Source organism: Oncorhynchus keta, chromosome 6 (genome assembly GCF_023373465.1).
Source record: "Oncorhynchus keta strain PuntledgeMale-10-30-2019 chromosome 6, Oket_V2, whole genome shotgun sequence".
In the NCBI taxonomy this organism is placed as follows: Eukaryota; Metazoa; Chordata; class Actinopteri; order Salmoniformes; family Salmonidae; genus Oncorhynchus; species Oncorhynchus keta.
This window is the reverse complement of record NC_068426.1, coordinates 15,880,427-15,901,063: the sequence shown is the minus strand read 5'-3', so window position 1 is coordinate 15,901,063 and position 20,637 is coordinate 15,880,427. Positions and strand designations below refer to the sequence as shown.

The following is a 20,637-nucleotide window of genomic DNA, read 5'->3' as shown; positions in this document are numbered from 1 at the left end:
TGTTGTAGAGCATGAACCTACAGGAACGGGCCACCGCCTTGATGTTAGTTGAGAACGACAGGGTGTTGTCCAGGATCACGCCAAGGTTCTTAGCGCTCTGGGAGGAGGGACACAATAGAGTTGTCAACCGTGATGGCGAGATCATGGAACGGGCAGTCCTTCCCCGGGAGGAAGAGCAGCTCCGTCTTGCTGAGGTTCAGCTTGAGGTGGTGATCCGTCATCCACACTGATATGTCTGCCAGACATGCAGAGATGCGATTCGCCACCTGGTCATCAGAAGGGGAAAGGAGAAGATTAATTGTGTGTCGTCTGCATAGCAATGATAGGAGAGACCATGTGAGGTTATGACAGAGCCAAGTGACTTGGTGTATAGCGAGAATAGGAGAGGGCCTAGAACAGAGCCCTGGGGACACCAGTGGTGAGAGCGCGTGGTGAGGAGACAGATTCTCGCCACGCCACCTGGTAGGAGCGACCTGTCAGGTAGGACGCAATCCAAGCGTGGGCCGCGCCGGAGATGCCCAACTCGGAGAGGGTGGAGAGGAGGATCTGATGTTTCACAGTATCGAAGGCAGCCGATAGGTCTAGAAGGATGAGAGCAGAGGAGAGAGAGTTAGCTTTAGCGGTGCGGAGCGCCTCCGTGATACAGAGAAGAGCAGTCTCAGTTGAATGACTAGTCTTGAAACCTGACTGATTTGGATCAAGAAGGTCATTCTGAGAGAGATAGCGGGAGAGCTGGCCAAGGACGGCACGTTCAAGAGTTTTGGAGAGAAAAGAAAGAAGGGATACTGGTCTGTAGTTGTTGACATCGGAGGGATCGAGTGTAGGTTTTTTCAGAAGGGGTGCAACTCTCGCTCTCTTGAAGACGGAAGGGACGTAGCCAGCGGTCAGGGATGAGTTGATGAGCGAGGTGAGGTAAGGGAGAAGGTCTCCGGAAATGGTCTGGAGAAGAGAGGAGGGGATAGGGTCAAGCGGGCAGGTTGTTGGGCGGCCGGCCGTCACAAGACGCAAGATTTCATCTGGAGAGAGAGGGGAGAAAGAGGTCAGAGCACAGGGTGGGGCAGTGTGAGCAGAACCAGCGGTGTCGTTTGACTTAGCAAACGAGGATCGGATGTCGTCGACCTTCTTTTCAAAATGGTTGACGAAGTCATCTGCAGGGAGGAGGGGGGGAGGAGGATTCAGGAGGGAGGAGAGCTTCCCTAGGGTTAGAGGCAGAAGCTTGGAATTTAGAGTGGTAGAAAGTGGCTTTAGCAGCAGAGACAGAAGAGGAAAATGTAGAGAGGAGGGAGCGAAAGGATGCCAGGTCCGCAGGGAGGCGAGTTTTCCTCCATTTCCGCTCGGCTGCCCGGAGCCCTGTTCTGTGAGCTCGCAATGAGTCGTCGAGCCACGGAGCGGGAGGGGAGGACCGAGCCGGCCTGGAGGATAGGGGGCATAGAGAGTCAAAGGATGCAGAAAGGGAGGAGAGGAGGGTTGAGGAGGCAGAATCAGGAGATAGGTTGGAGAAGGTTTGAGCAGAGGGAAGAGATGATAGGATGGAAGAGGAGAGAGTAGCGGGGGAGAGAGAGCGAAGGTTGGGACGGCGCGATACCATCCGAGTAGGGCAGTGTGAGAAGTGTTGGATGAGAGCGAGAGGGAAAAGGATACAAGGTAGTGGTCGGAGACTTGGAGGGGAGTTGCAATGAGGTTAGTGGAAGAACAGCATCTAGTAAAGATGAGGTCGAGCGTATTGCCTGCCTTGTGAGTAGGGGGAAGGTGAGAGGGTGAGGTCAAAAGAGGAGAGGAGTGGAAAGAAGGAGGCAGAGAGGAATGAGTCAAAGGTAGACGTGGGGAGGTTAAAGTCGCCCAGAACTGTGAGAGGTGAGCCGTCCTCAGGAAAGGAGCTTATCAAGGCATCAAGCTCATTGATGAACTCTCCGAGGAACCTGGAGGGCGATAAATGATAAGGATGTTAAGCTTGAAAGGGCTGGTAACTGTGACAGCATGGAATTCAAAGGAGGCGATAGACAGATGGGTAAGGGAGAAAGAGAGAATGACCACTTGGGAGAGATGAGGATCCCGGTGCCACCACCCCGCTGACCAGAAGCTCTCGGGGTGTGCGAGAACACGTGGGCGGACGAAGAGAGAGCAGTAGGAGTGGCAGTGTTATCTGTGGTGATCCATGTTTCCGTCAGTGCCAAGAAGTCGAGGACTGGAGGGAGGCATAGGCTGAGATGAACTCTGCCTTGTTGGCCGCAGATCGGCAGTTCCAGAGGCTACCGGAGACCTGGAATTCCACGTGGGTTGTGCGCTGGGACCACCAGATTAGGTGGCCGCGGCCACGCGGTGTGGAGCGTTTGTATGGTCTGTGCAGAGAGGAGAGAACAGGGATAGACAGACACATAGTTGACAGGCTACAGAAGAGGCTACGCTAATGTAAAGGAGATTGGAATGACAAGTGGACTACACGTCTCGAATGTTCAGAAAGTTAAGCTTACGTAGCAAGAATCTTATTGACTAAAATAATTAAAATGATACAGTACTGCTGAAGTAGGCTAGCTGGCAGTGGCTGCGTTGTTGACTTTGTAGGCTAGCTGGCAGTGGCTGCGTTGTTGACACTACACTAATCAAGTCGTTCCGTTGAGTGTAATAGTTTCTACAGTGCTGCTATTCGGGGCTAGCTGACTAGCTAGCAGTGTTGATTACGTTACGTTGCGTTAAAATAACGACAATAGCTGGCTAGCTAACCTAGAAAATCGCTCTTGACTACACAATTATCTTTGATAAAAGACGGCTATGTAGCTAGCTATGTAGCTAGCTACGATCAAACAAATCAAACCGTTGTACTGTAATGAAATTAAATGAAAATGTGATACTACCTGTGGAGCGAAGCGGAATGCGACCGGGTTGTTGAGTTCTATTCGGAAGACGTTGGCTAGCTGTTGGCTAGCTAGCAGTGTCTCCTACGTTAAGGACGACAAATAGCTGGCTAGCTAACCTCAGTAAATTAAGATAATCACTCTAAGACTACACAATTATCTTGGATACGAAGACAGCAAAGACAGCTATGTAGCTAGCTAACACTACACTAATCAAGTCGTTCAGTTGAGTACTTTGTCTGTGATAAAGTAGTGGAAACCGAGGAAGAGGCGACGCAAGATGTTTTAATTTTCCGAAAATCTGTCCATGATAAATAAACCCATGAATTGAGGAACGTATGGAGGTCAATTAGGCCAACACCAAAAATGAATTGATAATTAAAGCTTATTTGATCTAATAGAAATGTTGTAATGGTTAGGTTGTTATGAATGCACAGATACAAGCAATGATGTATGTAAACCCTGGATTGCTGATGTTATTTATTGGTTAAATAAAAATAATAATAATTTTGAAAGGCTTTGCAGCCACCAGACGGCCATATTGGAACTCCCTAGTAGGAGCAGTCCTCCATAGAGCCCCACGGCGGAGATGTCATAATACCCATAAAATCTAGTGGTCAAACGGAAACGGTTCCAATAGTTTTTCCACCATTTTCAATTTCTGAGAGTAAATAGAGACGACTATATTGATAAGTCACCTTGTCTGAAAGAGATTTACATGGTTATCAAAACGTCATGCCAGGGTTAGCCTACACGAAACACAGCCCTTATTTAACTGTTTTGGACCCATTTCCCTCTGACCGCTAGGTTTTATGACTCATACTGGGGTATTCTATAAAAATTCATGGAATTCTGCAGTATTTCATGGACAAAAAGTATATATATTTTAAGGAAAATGTTTTGATATACTTTTTGTTTTTACTTGAACTTTTAATATAATTGAAATGCATGCATTAGTGTCTGTAATATAATAAATGTGTCAAAAACAAAAGTAGACATTCATAAATGCATTTCTATAGCTTCCAAAATCTTCTTTACAATTGAGGAGGAGTACCAAGATGGCTGTGTGGTTGGTGGCTTCAATACAGCCCCCGTCAGTCATCCAGAGTTTATACACATCATTGGATATAAGTGGGGCACTTGGCATTTCGGCAACTTTGAAAAAAACAACTTTATATTGGAGTTGTGCCTATTGTCAATACGTGTGACTTTTAAGGCCTTTGTATAATCTGTCATTTGTTGTACCCCCTAGCTGCTAGCATACAGTGTATTCAGACTCCTTAACCTCTACGGGATTAGTGTCCCTTAACTCTTTCCACATTTTGTTACGTTACAGCCTCATTCTAAAATTCACCATCTAGTGTAATTAATAACTTCAACATGCTCAAAGGGATATTTAATTTCAGATTGTCTTTTTCTTCATCTACCAATAGGTGCTCTTTGGAGGCACTCACACACAGACGGACAGACACACACACAGCTCTTCTCTCTGTCCACCTGTGGAATCTCACCTGTCCTCTCTACCGTCTGACGTCAGGTGAACCGTGTCAGTGCACAGAACCGCACGGCTGCGATGTGTGCTTCAGACATGGAAGAATAGTGTTGCTTTAATCTGGACAACCTGGTCTTTGTTAACTTTGAATACAGGTACTACATTACCCATAACCCTCTATTCAACTAGAATACACTACCCATAACCACCCACTTCTATTATACTACACAACCCATAACCACCAGCTCTTTTGTACTGGCTGGAAGCTCCCCACCAGAGACCGAGGTTCAATCCCCGTGTCCATCCTTCTCACTTGCCTGTATCCTCTTCTCATAATGGTCTAAATACATGTTCTACAGTGCCTTGCGAAAGTATTCGGCCCCCTTGAACTTTGTGACCTTTTGCCACATTTCAGGCTTCAAACATAAAGATATAAAACTGTATTTTTTGTGAATAATCAACAACAAGTGGGACACAATCATGAAGTGGAACGACATTTATTGGATATTTCAAACTTTTTTAACAAATCAAAAACTGAAAAATTGGGCGTGAAAAATTATTCAGCCCCTTTACTTTCAGTGCAGCAAACTCTCTCCAGAAGTTCAGTGAGGATCTCTGAATGATCCAATGTTGACCAAAAATGTGATGGTATGAAGTTAGACTCTCCTTCTCAACTCGTGTTATCAAGCAAAACATGTTTAGTGGTGGATCCTAAAATAAATGTGTTAAGTGATAAAAACAAATGAAGTTAGTTTTGCAATACAAAAAAATAAAATAAGTAGCATGTGGTTTTTAAATGTGTACATGCTTTTCTCCTCCGACAAAACAAAAGCTGATTAAAAAGGTGGTGTGGAAGATTTAAAAACTCTTCTGTTTGCCTACTAATGAATTGACGACTCCTCGACCACTTATCAGTTTCCAGGTCATAGAGGAGAGAGGAGTGAGTAGAGAGGGTGGAGGACAGACTTTTGCCCAAATAAGGAAAGTCAGAGGAACGATGAACTGAGAAAGATCCTGCAGTCTTTAACATCTCTAGATTGATGTCCACCGTGTGCTTTCAATGACAAATTTACAGTGAATTCGGAAAGTATTCAGACCCCTTGACTTTTCCCATATTTTGTTACGTTACAGCCTTATTCTGAAATGGATTAAATACACATTTTTCCTCATCAATCTACACACAATAGCCCATAATGACAAAGTGAAAACAGGTTTTTCAAATTTTTGCAATTAAAAAAAAACTAGAAACAGAAACCTTATTTACATAAGTATTCAACATCTTTACTATGAGACTCGAAATTGAGCTCAGATGCATCCTGCTTCTATTGATCATCCTTGAGATGTTTCTACAACTTGATTGGAGTCCACCTATGGTAAATGTAATTGATTGGACATGATTTGGAAAGGCATACACCCGTCTATATAAGGTCCCACAGTTAACAGTGCATGTCAGAGCAAAAACCAAGCCATGAGGTTGAAGGAATTGTCCGTAGAGCTCCGAGACAGGATCGTGTCGAGGCACAAATCTGGGGAAGGGTACTAAAAAAATGTCTGTAGCATTGAAGGTCCCCAAGAGCACAGTGGCCTCCATCATTCTTAAGTGGAAGAAGTTTCAAACCACCTATACTCTTCACTAGAGCTGGCCGCCTGGCCAAACTGAGCAATTGGGGAGTAGGGCCTTGGTTAGGGAGGTGACCAAGAACCTGAAGATCACTGACAGAGTTTAAGTTCCTCTGTGGAGATGGGCGAACCTTCCAGAAGGACAATCATCTCTGCAGCACTCCACCAATCAGCCTTTATTGTAGAGTGACCAGACGGAAGCCACTCCTCAGTAAAAGGCACATGACAGCCCGCTTGGAGTTTGCCAAAAGGCTCCTAAAGGACTCTCAGACCTTGAGAAACAAGATTCTTTGGTCTGATGTAATCAAGATTGAAGTCTTTGGCCTGAAGGCAAAGAGCCACGTCTAGAGGAAATCTGGCACCATCTGTAATAGAAAATTGTAATTGTATGTGTCCACATAACTGAGTATGTGACTAACAATGTGAAACTGTCCTATTATAATTTCCTGTTTCTTGGGAGTATAATACTGTGTTGCAAGCCAGCGGTGTCCTTGTATAGATAAAAGGGAACTGAGAGTCCGCACAAGAACAGAAACTATAAAGATGCTGTACCAGTCAAAAGTGATCATACGGATGATCTCCGCATGTGTGGTTCCCACCGTGAAGCATGGAAGAAGAGGTGGAGGTGTGATAAGGAAAGGCAGAGAAAGTGAAATAAAAGGAATTGTGCATTCCTAGATCACTTTGCGCTAAGTGATAGAGAGCATGCTCTACCGCTAGCCTGACTAGAATATCAGGTTAGTGATACACTTATTACCAGTGGACAGGAATAACTGTTTCTCATACAGTTGAAACTAAGAATCATAACAAACAAATTGTTTTGTAAAGCAAATAACTGCGGGTCTCACTGCAATTGACCGTTAATTAACATAAACACATTTAGCATCTCCAGGCTTCCGCACCTACAAACCACTGATGCTGACCTTTGGAACGTCTACATTTGAACAAGTCTAATAAATCCATGTAATATAGCCTATACCTTCACAATAAATCCATGTAATATAGCCTATACCTTCACAATAAATCCATGTAATATAGCCTACACCTTCACAATAAATCCATGTAATATAGCCTATACCTTCACAATAAATCCATGTAATATAGCCTATACCTTCACAATAAATCCATGTAATATAGCCTATACCTTCACAATAAATCCATGTAATATAGCCTACACCTTCACAATAAATCCATGTAATATAGCCTATACCTTCACAATAAATCCATGTAATATAGCCTATACCTTCACAATAAATCCATGTAATATAGCCTATACCTTCACAATAAATCCTATATTTATTTTAGACAGGTCTAAAGCAACATGATATGAAGAAAATGCAGTCTACTTCAGAAGAACAGAATAGCATACTCTGAGTTGTCCTTATGTTAGGTCCTGATCTGACTATGCCATATGGCTGTGGGCTACACTAGTTCATTAAGCAGACAACATTTGCTTAGAATTCTGTCGCATTATTTTATAGTATGAAGAACACAATAGAACAAAGCTGAATAAAATAGAAAGGATATTTTCTCCAAGCGATTTGAGGGAGTGCACACATGCGGCTATTCTGTGTTGAGTGCTTAATAAAGAAGTAAGTATTCCTATATGCTTAATTTGGAGTTAATGTAACTTTAGTTGTTATACAATTGTTTGCCTATATGTTTTAATTTTTTGTAAGGCAATGTGACACTAACGATGATTTTTAAAAAGTAGTTGAAAGGCATGAACTCTGCTTTGTTTTTTTGCGCAGGCTGTACACACTACATCAGTCACTCATTCACAATTTGACAAGCACTTGATAATGCCTAGAATTTCACTGCGGCAACCCCTTTGTGTGGCCGTAATGCACCCTAGAAAAAATCCATGCCTTTTGCGGCCAGTGGACTTTGTGCCCGTCTCCCTGAGTGCTGCATGATCGGTCATTCTTACAGGCTACAAGTGAAGACGGACACATCGGGGAAGCAACTGCGCACGTCCTTATCCGTTCCCGAGGGGCATATTAAAGAAATTGGAAAAGCTGTCCACATTTACTTTTGTTAGCCAACAAGATGAGTAGGCCTTAACAAACAGCAAATGCACTAGCCTATGTAAATCTACTATCCCCCTTAATACAAAGGTCAACCTATTCTATTCTGTGCAAGAAATGCATATTCCAAACATAGTCTGGGACAGTTGTGGGATACGATAGATCCCAGATTAATACAACCACTAGCATTATCAAAAGTGACCGCATATGCAATTATGCATGTAATGCTTTTATTATAAAGGTGCATTTTTATGGTGAAAATGATCTTCCCTATACTTGAAACTCACGAGCTGCTTATGTATGGTATGCTCTACACCCCTTGTAAAAGGGATGAATGTGATTAATTTTAAGAAGTTAGTTGTGATACAAACCTTATTAAAACATATAGGCCCTATGGGCTAGGCTACATGAGGTATGCGACTATGATTCAGAAAAGTCGCAAAAAAAGCATTTTCTTTAGGAATGTATTGAAATAAAGGTTGTCAAAAATATGAATAGTAACATGAAGTACAGGTACCCAAAAAAACTACTTAAGTGGTACTTTCAAGTATTTTTACTTTACTTTACACCACTGCTTACACTGCACTTCCAAATTTAGTCATGGTCAAGGCACCATTTGTTTGAATCACTGTGGCATTGTGAGACTGAGCAGGAAGAGTTGGCTGATGTGAACTTAACCATTGAACATCAACAGTTTTTCTCTGTGCCCCAATCAGTTCCCCATATCTCTATCTCCAATATAGAGGATACCAAATGGAAATAATTTGGTACATGGGTGAGGGGTGTGAGGTTGGCAACGAACTGGGAGGCTCAGCCAGACGGGGGAGAATTGTCCTCTGTGGTTGGGGCTCACAGAACATATGTGAACAGCACGCAGAGGGGACAATGAAGTCCTTGTTCCTCTTGCACCTAACAAGCCCGCCCCTGACAGCGCACTATTGTCTCAGGTTTCGGACTGTTTATGGTCAAAGGATAAATATGACATAGGGAAAATGAGAAGAGCAACGCCTGTAACAGTCTCTCATAAAGGCACATTTTGGCCACACAAAGCAATTGTGTAAGGAGGCGGGCAATGGTAAAATCCTGACCTCTCTGCTGAGCAGGGGGCTTGTTGTCACCTGCACGTCATCACCTGTACGTCATCGTCATCACACCAATTTGACCTGTAAAAAAAGCATCTGGTGAATGGAGAATGGTACAAGATCTTAGAGCTGTTAAAGATGCAGTGTACGCCAGGGCTCCAGTCGTGCCCACCCAGTCATTATCCTTTCTTCTGTCCTACCAGATTCAATTTGGTTTACAGTTGTTGATTTGGCTAATGGATTTTTTAGCATTCCTGTGCACACAGATTCTCAGTACTAGTTCGCGTTTTCTTTTCAATGACAGCACTATTAGTGGGCTGTTCTGCGCCAAGGTTACATTGAGAGGAATTTTTGCGTATGAATTGAGTGCCAACTTGCTGTAATTTGTGTCCCCTAAAGGAAGCACTCTTGTATAGTACGTTGACAACCTCCTTCTTTGCTCCCCTGACAGAGAATCATGTAATATGTCAATATGTGAAATTGATACAGTTGCGCTGCACAATTTTCTAGCTGACAATGGCCACAAGGTCTTCGAAAACTAAGTTACATTGTGTCCAACAGACAGTGAAATATTTGGGCCATGAGATTACACCAGAGGGCAGGAGTTTGGCTACAGACAGGGCTAAAGCTATTTTACAAGTTTCTAAACCATGCACCATGGAACAAATGTTGTCACTGCTGGAAATTCTGAAATGGTCCAACCTCATTCATTTGAAACTCATGGCCATGGGGGATCAGATTGAGTGGACTAAAGATGGTGAAGAAGCGCTAATTCGGCTTAAACAGGCACTCTCACCGTCGCCTTGTTTGGGGTTACCTGATTACTCTAAACCATTATATTTGTTCTTTGTGTTTATGTCAGCAGTACTGACACAAACTGTGGTAAGATGAGACCTGTTGAGTTCTACTGGAAACGTCTCCATACTGTTGCGTGCACTGCTCCATTGCCTCCGCTCTGTGGCGGCAGCAACAGAGGCAGTGTTGGCCTGTGCTGACATTGTAGCTATGTGGCCCTTAACTGTTCATGTGCCTCACATGAACAGGCAAGGACCGCACATCTCACCCCCGCAAGACTGTTACATTTGCACTGTCTTAAACCCTGCAACCTTACTCACCACAGTCTGACGGTGATGCACATGACTGCAGTGAGGTGGTTGACCTCTTGTGTAAACCACACCTTGATCTCCAAGATGTGCCAATTCCTAACAGTGATTTAATCTATTTTGTTGATGGTTGTGCTAATCGTTCTTCTTCAGGTGATCGATTGCATCGTTTGCTGTGTGTACCCCCCACAGTATTGAGGAGGCAGCCAGACTGCCCTCCCACTTCTCTGCACATACAGCAGAGCTGGTTGTGTTGGGAAAGGGGAAGTCCCTCACAGTGCACACAGACTCTCAGTACTATTTTGGTTCCTGTCACATTTTTTGGAACCCTGTGGCAACATACTCCCTGAAGTGTTTTTCCCTACATTGCAGAATTGTCACATGTTTTGGACCATGTGTCAAAGGGAGGATGTCTGTATATGTTAATAGATTTTGGCACACAGTTGGGTTTACTACTTTTGCTGATTAAAATATATATATATATATATTCGTGCAGCCCATAATGTTGGAGGAGCTGCACCCATGCCTATTTCAGCTCACACCACACCTGAGATGCCCTCTAGTCATTTGATGATGAACTTTATTGAATTCTCCCCTTGTCGTGGCTACAAATATTGTCTGGTGATAGTGGACATGTTTTCTAAATGGATGGAATGTTTTCCATGCGGACTTGTATCATCAGGGGTTTCCCCTGTACAAATGCCACAAATCCAAGAATGCGTGAACTGAACTGTAGAAGTTGAAAACCTGCCTGTCAAATCGAGTTGTGTGATTGTTCCTGACATTGTTGTTATTGATGTTATTCCTGGACCAGATTCAAGATATCTCTCATGCTGTTGAGAAATTGGCAAACTATACTGCTGCTGGTATGGAAGAATTATCTGGTGAGCTAGCTGCTATGAGAATGATGACACTCCAAAACCGTGCAGCACTTGGGGTTAGCGCTGTGGGTGGCACTTGTACAGTAATTGGCCCTGAATGTTGTACAGATACATCAAGGTATATTTCCTCAATTACACAACAGATGGCAGAATTTGAAAATAAGTTACATGCCGAATTTACTCTCCAGTCCGATGGTTGGTGGAAAGAATGGATGGTCAGGGATGGTTGGTGGAAAATGCAAGTTGTCTTAGCCATTGTATTGATTTTGCTGCTCATCCTCATGTTGACGTTTTGCTGTAATAGGTGCTTAAAACTGGTAACTAATTCAAGGCCAAATGTAATGTTAAATGTTTATTTATTTAACATGGCCAGTCAGTTAAGAACAAATTCTTATTTACAATGACGGCCTAACCCGACCTCCCCTAACCCGGACTACGCCGGGCCAATTGTGCGTTGCCCTATGGGATTCCCGATCCGATACATCCCGGGATGGAACCAGGGTCTGCAGTGATGCCTCTAGTACCGCGATGCAGTGCCTTAGATCTCTGCGCCCATGACCGAGGGCCAGAATGCAAGTTGTGAAGGATTAGCTGAGCTACCATTTACTACTGAAGACAGTGATGTCTGGCCTGACCTTTACCCAGTGCCCAACTAGGCCCAACCACTCACCCTTCAGCTCTTAAAGAATCCTTTCTTTAAACGATTTTGGTAAATTGTATCTAATCATTAGCGGAAACTGGCAAGTTAGAACTGTATATGATGTGTAAAGGGTTGAAGGATTTAAACTCAGTCTCACAACTGATGATACTTATAAGAAAGAATTGGTGGACTACAGGATATTGTGCCTTTAGAAGCTTGCTACAATTAAAATTGATTCAATAATTGTTAAGGGGTTAACAAAAGGGAACATTTTAATTGTATGTGTACAGTCGTGGCCAAAAGTTTTGAGAATGACACAAATATTAATTTTCACAAAGTTTGCTGCTTCAGTGTCTTTAGAGATTTTTGTCAGATGTTACTATGGAATACTGAAGTATAATTACAAGCATTTCATAAGTGTCAAAGGCTTTTATTGACAATTACATGAAGTTAATGCAAAGAGTCAATATTTGCAATGTTGACCCTTCTTTTTCTGCAATCCTTCCTGGCATGCTGTCAATTATCTTCTGGGCCACATCCTGACAGATGGCAGCCCATTCTTGCATAATCAGTGCTTGGAGTTTGTCAGAATTTGAGGGTTTTTGTTTGCCCACCCGCCTCTTGAGGATTGACCACAAGTTATCAATGGGATTAAGGTCTGGGGGGTTTCCTGGCCATGAACCAAAAATATAGATGTTTTGTTCCCCGAGCCACTTAGTTATCACATTTGCCTTATGGCAAGGTGTTCCATCATGCTGGAGAAGGCATTGTTCGTCACCAAACTGTTCCTGGATGGTTGGGAGAAGTTGCTCTCAGAGGATGTGTTGGTACCATTCTTTATTCATGGCTGTGTTCTTAGGCAAAATTGTGAGTTAGCCCACTTCCTTGGCTGAGACGCAACCCCACACATGAATGGTCTCAGGGTGCTTTACTGTTGGCATGACACAGGACTGATGGTAGCGCTCACCTGGTCTTCTCCGGACAAGCTTTTTTCCGGATGTCCCAAACAATCCGAAAGGGGATTCATCAGAGAAAATGACTTTACCCCAGTCCTCAGCAGTCCAATCCCTGTACATTTTGCAGAACATCAGTCTGTCCCTGATGTTTTTCCTTTCTTGACACCAGGCCATCCTCCAAAAGTCTTCGTCTCACTGTGCGTGCAGATGCACTCACACCTGCCTGCTGCCATTCCTGAGCAAGCTCTATACTGGTGGTGCCCCGATCCCGCAGCTGAATCAAATTTAGGAGACGATCCTGGCACTTGCTGGACATTCTTGGGCGCCCTGAAGCCTTCTTCACAACAATTGAACCGCTCTCCTTGAAGTTCTTGATGATCCGATAAATGGTTGATTTAGGTGCAATCTTACTGGCAACAATATCCTTGCCTGTGAAGCCCTTTTTGTACAAAGCAATGATGACCGCACGTGTTTCCTTGCAGGTAACCATGTTTGACAGAGGAAGAACAATGATTCCAAGCACCACCCTCCTTTTGAAGCTTCCAGTCTGTTATTCAAACTCAATCAGCATGACAGAGTGATCTCCAGCCTTGTCCTCGTCAACACACACCTGTCTTAACGGGAGAATCACTGACATCAGCTGGTCCTTTTGTGGCAGGGCTGAAATGAGGTCAAATGTTTTTTGGGGATTCAGTTCATTTGCATGGCAAAGAGGGACTTTGCAATTATTTGCAATTCATCTGATCACTCTTCATAACATTCTGGAGTATATGCAAATTGCCATCATACAAACTGAAGTTGCAGACTTTGTGAAAATTAAGATTTGTGTCATTCTCCAAACTTTTGGCCACGACTGTACATTCCTGAGTATGTGACAAACTTTGTGAAACTGTCCTATTATAATATCCTGTTCTTGGGAGTATAATCCTGTGTTGCAAACCGGCTTGCTCTTGTGTCCTTGTATGGATAAAAGGGAACTGAGAGTCCCGCCCAAGAACAGACACTATAAAGATATGTGCCTATCACCCAATGATTCAGAATTCAGACTGTCTACACTGTGTAAATCTGTTATTCTCTCTGAACTCAGAAATAAAGAATCTTCGTTTGACTTAGACTCCAGCCGATCCTCATATTAAAATATCCACCACACATCCCTACGGTGAATCGTGGTGGCAGCATCATGCTGTGGGGGATGTTTTTCACCGTAGGAGTGGCTTCGGGACGAGTCTCGGAATGTCCTTGAGTGGGCCAGCCAGAGCCCAGACTTGAACCCGATCGAACATCTCTGGAGAGACCTGAAAATATCTGTGCAGCGACGCTTCCCATCCAACCTGACAGAACTTGAGAGGATCTGCAGAGAAGATTGGGAGAAACTCTCCAAATACAGGTGTGTCAAGCTTGTAGCGTCATACCCAAGAAGACTCGAGGCTGTAATCACTGCCGAAGGTGCTTCAACAACGTACTCAGTAAAGAGTCTGAATACTTATGTAAATGTGATATTTCGTTTTTTTAATGTTTAATACATTTGCAAACATGTCTAAAAAACGGTATTTGCTTAGTCATTGTGGGGTATTGTGTGTAGATTGATGAGGGAATTTAACATTTTAGAATAAGGCTGTAACGTAACAAAATGTGGAAAAAGTCAAGGGGTCTGAATACTTTCCGAATGCACTGTATGTTCAGTATTTAGTGAGTTTGACACGGATTACTTCTGGCCCACAGACTTAACGAACACACATCTGGGTTTTGCTTTCTCTCTCTCTCTTTCTGTTCTCAGGAAAAGGGATAAGGAAAGAACAGTGTTTCTGACCTGTATTCTGTTGGAAGACTCAGCGATTGAACCCCTGCTACTCGTCATGGAACAGATAAAGTCATTTATTTTACAGTTCAACCTGCCCAGAGGTCCACATGAAGGAAAAGCAACTTATGTTGGGACAGTTTTACTCGCTATTTTTTTATTTAACCTTTTTAACTAGGCAAGTCAGTTAAGAACAAATTCCTATTTACAATGACTGCCTTGGAACAGTGGGTTCTGCCTGCTAACCTGGGCTTCAGAGCACTGGTCATCTCCCCAACTAGAGAACTGGCCAGCCAGATACACACACACTCACCTTAAATAGCCAGCTAACCTGAGCTTTATTTAGAACAGTGTTTCCCAACTCCAGTCCTCCAGTATGCCCAATAGCACACGTTTGTGTTACAGGCCCAGCTCCAACAGTAATATGGTTAGAAATACAGGCCCAGCTCCCACAGTAATATGGTTAGAAATACAGGCCCAGCTCCAACAGTAATACGGGTAGAAATACAGGCCCAGCTCCCACAGTAATACGGTTAGAAATACAGGCCCAGCTCCAACAGTAATGCGGTTAGAAATACAGGCCCAGCTCCCACAGTAATACGGTTAGAAATACAGGCCCAGCTCCCACAGTAATACGGTTAGAAATACAGGCCCAGCTCCAACAGTACTATGGTAAGAAATACAGGCCCATCTACAACAATAACTACAGTACGTAGGCAGGGAATATATTCAAATGATATGTAAATACGTTGAGCTCTTTCTTTTTTCTCTCTCCCCTTTCTTACCCACCTCTCTCTCTCCCTGCCCTCCCCTCCTCCCTCCCCCTTTCACTCCCTACCTACTTCATCTCCCACCCGCTCCTCCCTCCCCTCTCACTCCCATTCCTACTTCCTCTCTCCCTTTCTTTTTTATTTCTCTCTCTCTCCCTTCCCTCTCTTCCTCTTCCTCACAGCCAGGGGAAAGAAAACAGCAGTAAACAACTGTATAGCTCTTTATTCCACAGAAATAATATTATATTGCGTATGTTTTTAGAAACAGTGATTTCATTGTATTCTTTGTTTTGTCGAAGTCAATTAAGAACTAATTCTTATTTACAATGACAACCTGTCCAGAGGTGGAGACAACAGTTAAATAGAACAACACAACACACAGACATCAGACATTAAAAGAGGTCACCATGACAGATGCACAAGACAGATATACATGGCAACAGTGCTTTCATTGGTAGCAGTACTGCTAAAAACTCTACGCATCTGAGGTGGAATAGATTTAGCATTTATTTGCATATTGTTGAAACCATAGTGCTCGGCAGATCTGTTGTTACTCAGACTTGTAGGAAAACCTCTGAGTTTGAGCACCTCGTTTGGTAGATTTTGTAATGTTATTGATCTTCAACCAGATATAAAGGAGAGGAGAAAACATGAAGGGGAAAGAGGAAGGTGGAAGTCTCCGGGATTGAACCCTTACCACTAGGATTACATCCTGAATCCAGGATGCAACGCTACCACTAGACCAAACTCAAACTAGTCATGGAACAGATAAAGTTATTTTACAGTTCAACCTCCCCAGAGGTCCACATGAAGAAAAAGCAAGGTATGTTGGGACAGTTTTACTCAATATATTTTGTCATTTTTATTTAACCTTTATTTAACTAGGCAAGTAAGTTAAGACCATATTCTTATTTACAAAGATGGCCTAGGAACAGTGGGTTCTGCCTTGTTCAGGGGCAGAACGACAGATTTTTACCTTGTCAGCTCAGGGATTCGATCTTGCAAACTTTCAGTTACTGGCACAACGCTACTTGCCACCCCGAAACTTGAGGGGCAGTTTTTCCAGACTCGTATTAAGCCTAGTCCAAAACTAAAACACTTTTAATGGAGATTCTCTATTGAGAATTTGTGGGATCAAGTTTTGGGGGTAAAATTTTTAACACGGCAATGTATGCATGATGATATAATTTCGTATGTACTGTATATCACTGTAGTTTTACCGGAAGATACACACTCTTCCGGTAATATCTACCAAACTACACAAGGTTGACAGGAAGGGTATCTCTGTCAAAGTAAAGTATTCAGTATTCAACATTATTGCTTGTTGTAACATGAGGGTAGGTTTATTAGCTAATATCATGATTTGTTAAATGTTTACTATTGTATTTGTTGTGTACTGGAAGTATATCATTAAACTTTGTCTGATGTGCGGCGCTGAATGTGGTTGCACGTGGTCCCCACCATGCTTAGCATGGACAGTACGGAACAGATACTATGGATGAATGTTGTGAATGTGTTTTGTTTATATGGCTGGTCAGCAGACATCCAAGCTACAGTACTTTATGATCTGTTGCTTGTGTTATACGTTTGAATATTTGAATGATTAGAAGGTTTTACGTTTTGGATGAGGCCTGCTCACGACACAGCAGCACCACGTGTTGAGCAGATCAGCAGACAAAAGAGGGACAAAAAGTTGCGATTCACAAATACAGTATATTACAATACAGCTTTTAGAAACATTAACAGGTGTTTAGATTTGGCCTTTTGGGATTTTTTTTGTGAAGAGAATTTGGCATTTCAGGTACCATTGTTGAACTGGGACTGACATCCTTAGCCTATAATGGTGCAGTTTATAAAGATAATATAAGCATATTTGGATGAAAATGTGTTGAGGGTAGATACTGCTATTTTATAGGTGAAGCAGTATTGTATTGCACTGCCTTTTCAGACATGAGATGTTTTATTGCATCGTGGTTGTAGGACAGATGTTTTATTACATCGTGGTTGTAGGACAGATGTTTTATTGCATCGTGGTTGTAGGACAGATGTTTTATTGCATCGTGGTTGTAGGACAGATTATTTTATTGCATCGTGGTTGTAGGACAGATGTTTTATTGCATTGTGGTTGTAGGACAGGTGTGTTTATTGCATCGTGGTTGTAGGACAGATTATTTATTGCATCGTGGTTGTAGGACAGATTATTTATTACATCGTGGTTGTAGGACAGATGTTTTATTGGATTGTGGTTGTAGGACAGATTATTTATTGCATCGTGGTTGTAGGACAGATTATTTATTGCATCGTGGTTGTAGGACAGGTGTGTTTACTGCATTGTGGTTGTAGGACAGATGTTTTATTGCATCGTGGTTGTAGGACAGATGTTTTATTGCATCGTGGTTGTAGGACAGGTGTGTTTATTGCATCGTGGTTGTAGGACAGATGATTTATTGCATCGTGGTTGTAAGACAGATGTTTTATTGCATCGTGGTTGTAGGACAGGTATGTTTATTGCATCGTGGTTGTAGGACAGATGTTTTATTGGATCGTGGTTGTAGGACACATGTTTTATTGGATTGTGGTTGTAGGACAGGTGTGTTTATTGCATTGTGGTTGTAGGACAGATGTGTTTATTAGCTAATGGCATCTTGTTTTATTCTTCTACCTCTCAATCATATTAACATGTCTTGATTACTTATTACAATGTAATAAATTATAACCTAATTCACAGAATGAACACTCAAATGATCAACTTGACCAGGCAGTCCCAGAACCCCTCTCTGGAGAGACCAACCCTCCTCCCAGCATCACCCCTCTTCCTGTGAGTGTACACACACACACAAATTGGCAAATAATCAGTGACTATGGTTAAAAACAGTTTTCAGACACATTGATACTGTAAGTTACTATGTTTACTATGTGTTGTGTTTCAGGGTCCAGTCCAGTGTGTAGACAACCCCTCAGGTGATCCTGGAGAGGTGGTCTATGACACAGACACATTTCCCATCAGACATCAGCCTCCTGTGAGTAAAGTGTGACAGTTCAGAGACCTTCAGTTCATATCTGGCTGTGGTTTGGTTGTCTGACTGCTATCTGTGAAAAATAGAGGTAGGGTTGTAGAGCATCGAAGGACCATGAATGTAATAAGAAACCTTAGGTGCTGGCTTAAGGCCGGTAGCAACCACTTTAGAATGTCCGGTCAGAACAAGGATGAGGTGGCTTTCCAGGTTAAGGGGAGTTTAACGGAAGACGATATCCACATTCACACATCACACATCTGACCACTCATGGTTCATATCACTGAGAATCATGTCCAGTGAGAACTGACATGAACTACATGTTGTTTAGATGCACAATTAAACATCAGACATACATGGATTCAGTCCACAGGAGGAAAAGTGCAACAGGAGGGTAAACTGTGGAAGTGCTCATCAGGATAGGGAAAGCACATCTTTGACCACACAGTGTGCTGGGGTCAGACTAACTAAAACTGTAGTCCCGGGAATCAAGGCTGCTGATAGGCTGAACGAGATGTGGTGATAAGTATTTGGTGTGACCTTGACCAATAAGACACTAACAAAAGTGGGGGTCCTCTGAATAGGAGACTAACACCGTACCCAAATCGGCCGCAGGTGTGCGCTGTCTTGCGCAAATAGATTTGGTTTTTATGGTTAAAAACAGTTTTCAGAAACATTGATACTGTAGGTTACTATGTTTACTATGTGTTGTGTTTCAGGGTCCAGTCCAGTGTGTAGACAACCCCTCATCCGCCTCCTGTGAAATGTAAAGTGTGACGGTTCATCCTCCTAGATCTATCTGCTGCCTTACACACCATGAACAATCAGATCCTCTCATGGTTGGGTGCCTCAGGCTCTGCACACTCTTGGCTTGCAGATTGTCAAATAAACAAACATTTTTGCTAAAATGATGATTATATTATTGATTGATTGACTATGGCTTTTCAAATCACCCCGTATTGCTATCTGCAATGTTAGTTCTAGGCAAATGTTGCAATTCTTCAGCCATTCCTGGACCTGTGACCAAAAACAAGCTACATATGGACAATACCAAAATAAATGATCCACTGACTGCCTCCTCTCAGCAAGATCTGCAGAGCTTGGTTGCAAATCAAATCAAATCAAATCAAATTTATTTATATAGCCCTTCGTACATCAGCTGATATCTCAAAGTGCTGTACAGAAACCCAGCCTAAAACCCCAAACAGCAAACAATGCAGGTGTAAAAGCACGGTGGCTAGGAAAAACTCCCTAGAAAGGCCAAAACCTAGGAAGAAACCTAGAGAGGAACCGGGCTATGTGGGGTGGCCAGTCCTCTTCTGGCTGTGCCGGGTAGAGATTATAACAGAACATGACCAAGATGTTCAAATGTTCATAAATGACCAGCATGGTCGAATAATAATAAGGCAGAACAGTTGAAACTGGAGCAGCAGCAGTCAGGTGGAATGGGGACAGCAAGGAGCCATCATGTCAGGTAGTCCTGGGGCACTGTCCTAGGGCTCAGGTCCTCCGAGAGAGAGAGAAAGAAAGAGAGAATTAGAGAGAGCATATGTGGGGTGGCCAGTCCTCTTTTGGCTGTGCCGGGTGGAGATTATAACAGAACGTGGCCAAGATGTTCAAATGTTCATAAATGACTAGCATGGTTGAATAATAGTAAGGCAGAACAGTTGAAACTGGAGCAAGAATTCTGTATAGTAATTTAAATTGAAAAATGTAAAGCTTTGAATCCAGCTTTGTTTTGCGTATCAATTCATAAACAATGTGTCATGGAATGGGTCGAAAAACATCGAAAATCTCTTCCCAACTATTTTGCAATTTATATGGCACAGCTATCAGTGTTTTGGTCCTTAAATGAAATTGCTATATGTTTTAATTTATCACACTTTTCTTTAATGCAGGGCCGACATATAAGTTCCTTACTTTTTTCTCCTTCTACTTGCCTCTTCCATTTTTTGGTTGTAATTTTGGGTAGAGCAGACATTTCTATATGTGTGTGTTAACTGCATGTGTAACATAACTCCACCAGTCCTATTTATGATATCATTCACTAAGATTATACCTTTTTTTTTCTTTGAATAATACGTTGTTTTTTTTATTATAAATTAGCATATTCGAGTTTAACCACAATATTAGTTGTATTATTTGTTCTGTCTTTTCAGATCGATTAAACTGAAATTGCAACCAACTTTCTAAGGCTTGTTTATTTTTTTATATATTTTTTTGATTATTTCCTTTTCAAACAACCGGAAGTGAGCAGGTGTAATCTGAATAAATGGGAAAAGGTCATTCTTGAACATAGCATGAGACATTCCTACCAATTTACAGAGAACCAGTTTGGATTTAAGTATAACTGATGCCTTTAGTGAGAGGTCTAATGCTTTAATATTTAATCATTTATGCCC

General features: G+C 42.5%; 1 long non-coding RNA gene across 1 annotated transcript; it reads left to right on the top strand.

Moving 5' to 3' along the window:
• Nucleotides 1–13,692: 13,692 nt before the first annotated feature.
• LOC118374859 (uncharacterized) lies at nucleotides 13,693–20,420 on the top strand. Its single transcript, XR_004823692.2, has 5 exons — nucleotides 13,693–14,040; nucleotides 14,431–16,044; nucleotides 17,950–18,039; nucleotides 18,152–18,241; nucleotides 18,955–20,420. It is a non-coding gene; the product is annotated as an uncharacterized LOC118374859 (long non-coding RNA).
• The last annotated feature ends 217 nt before the right edge of the window (nucleotides 20,421–20,637 follow it).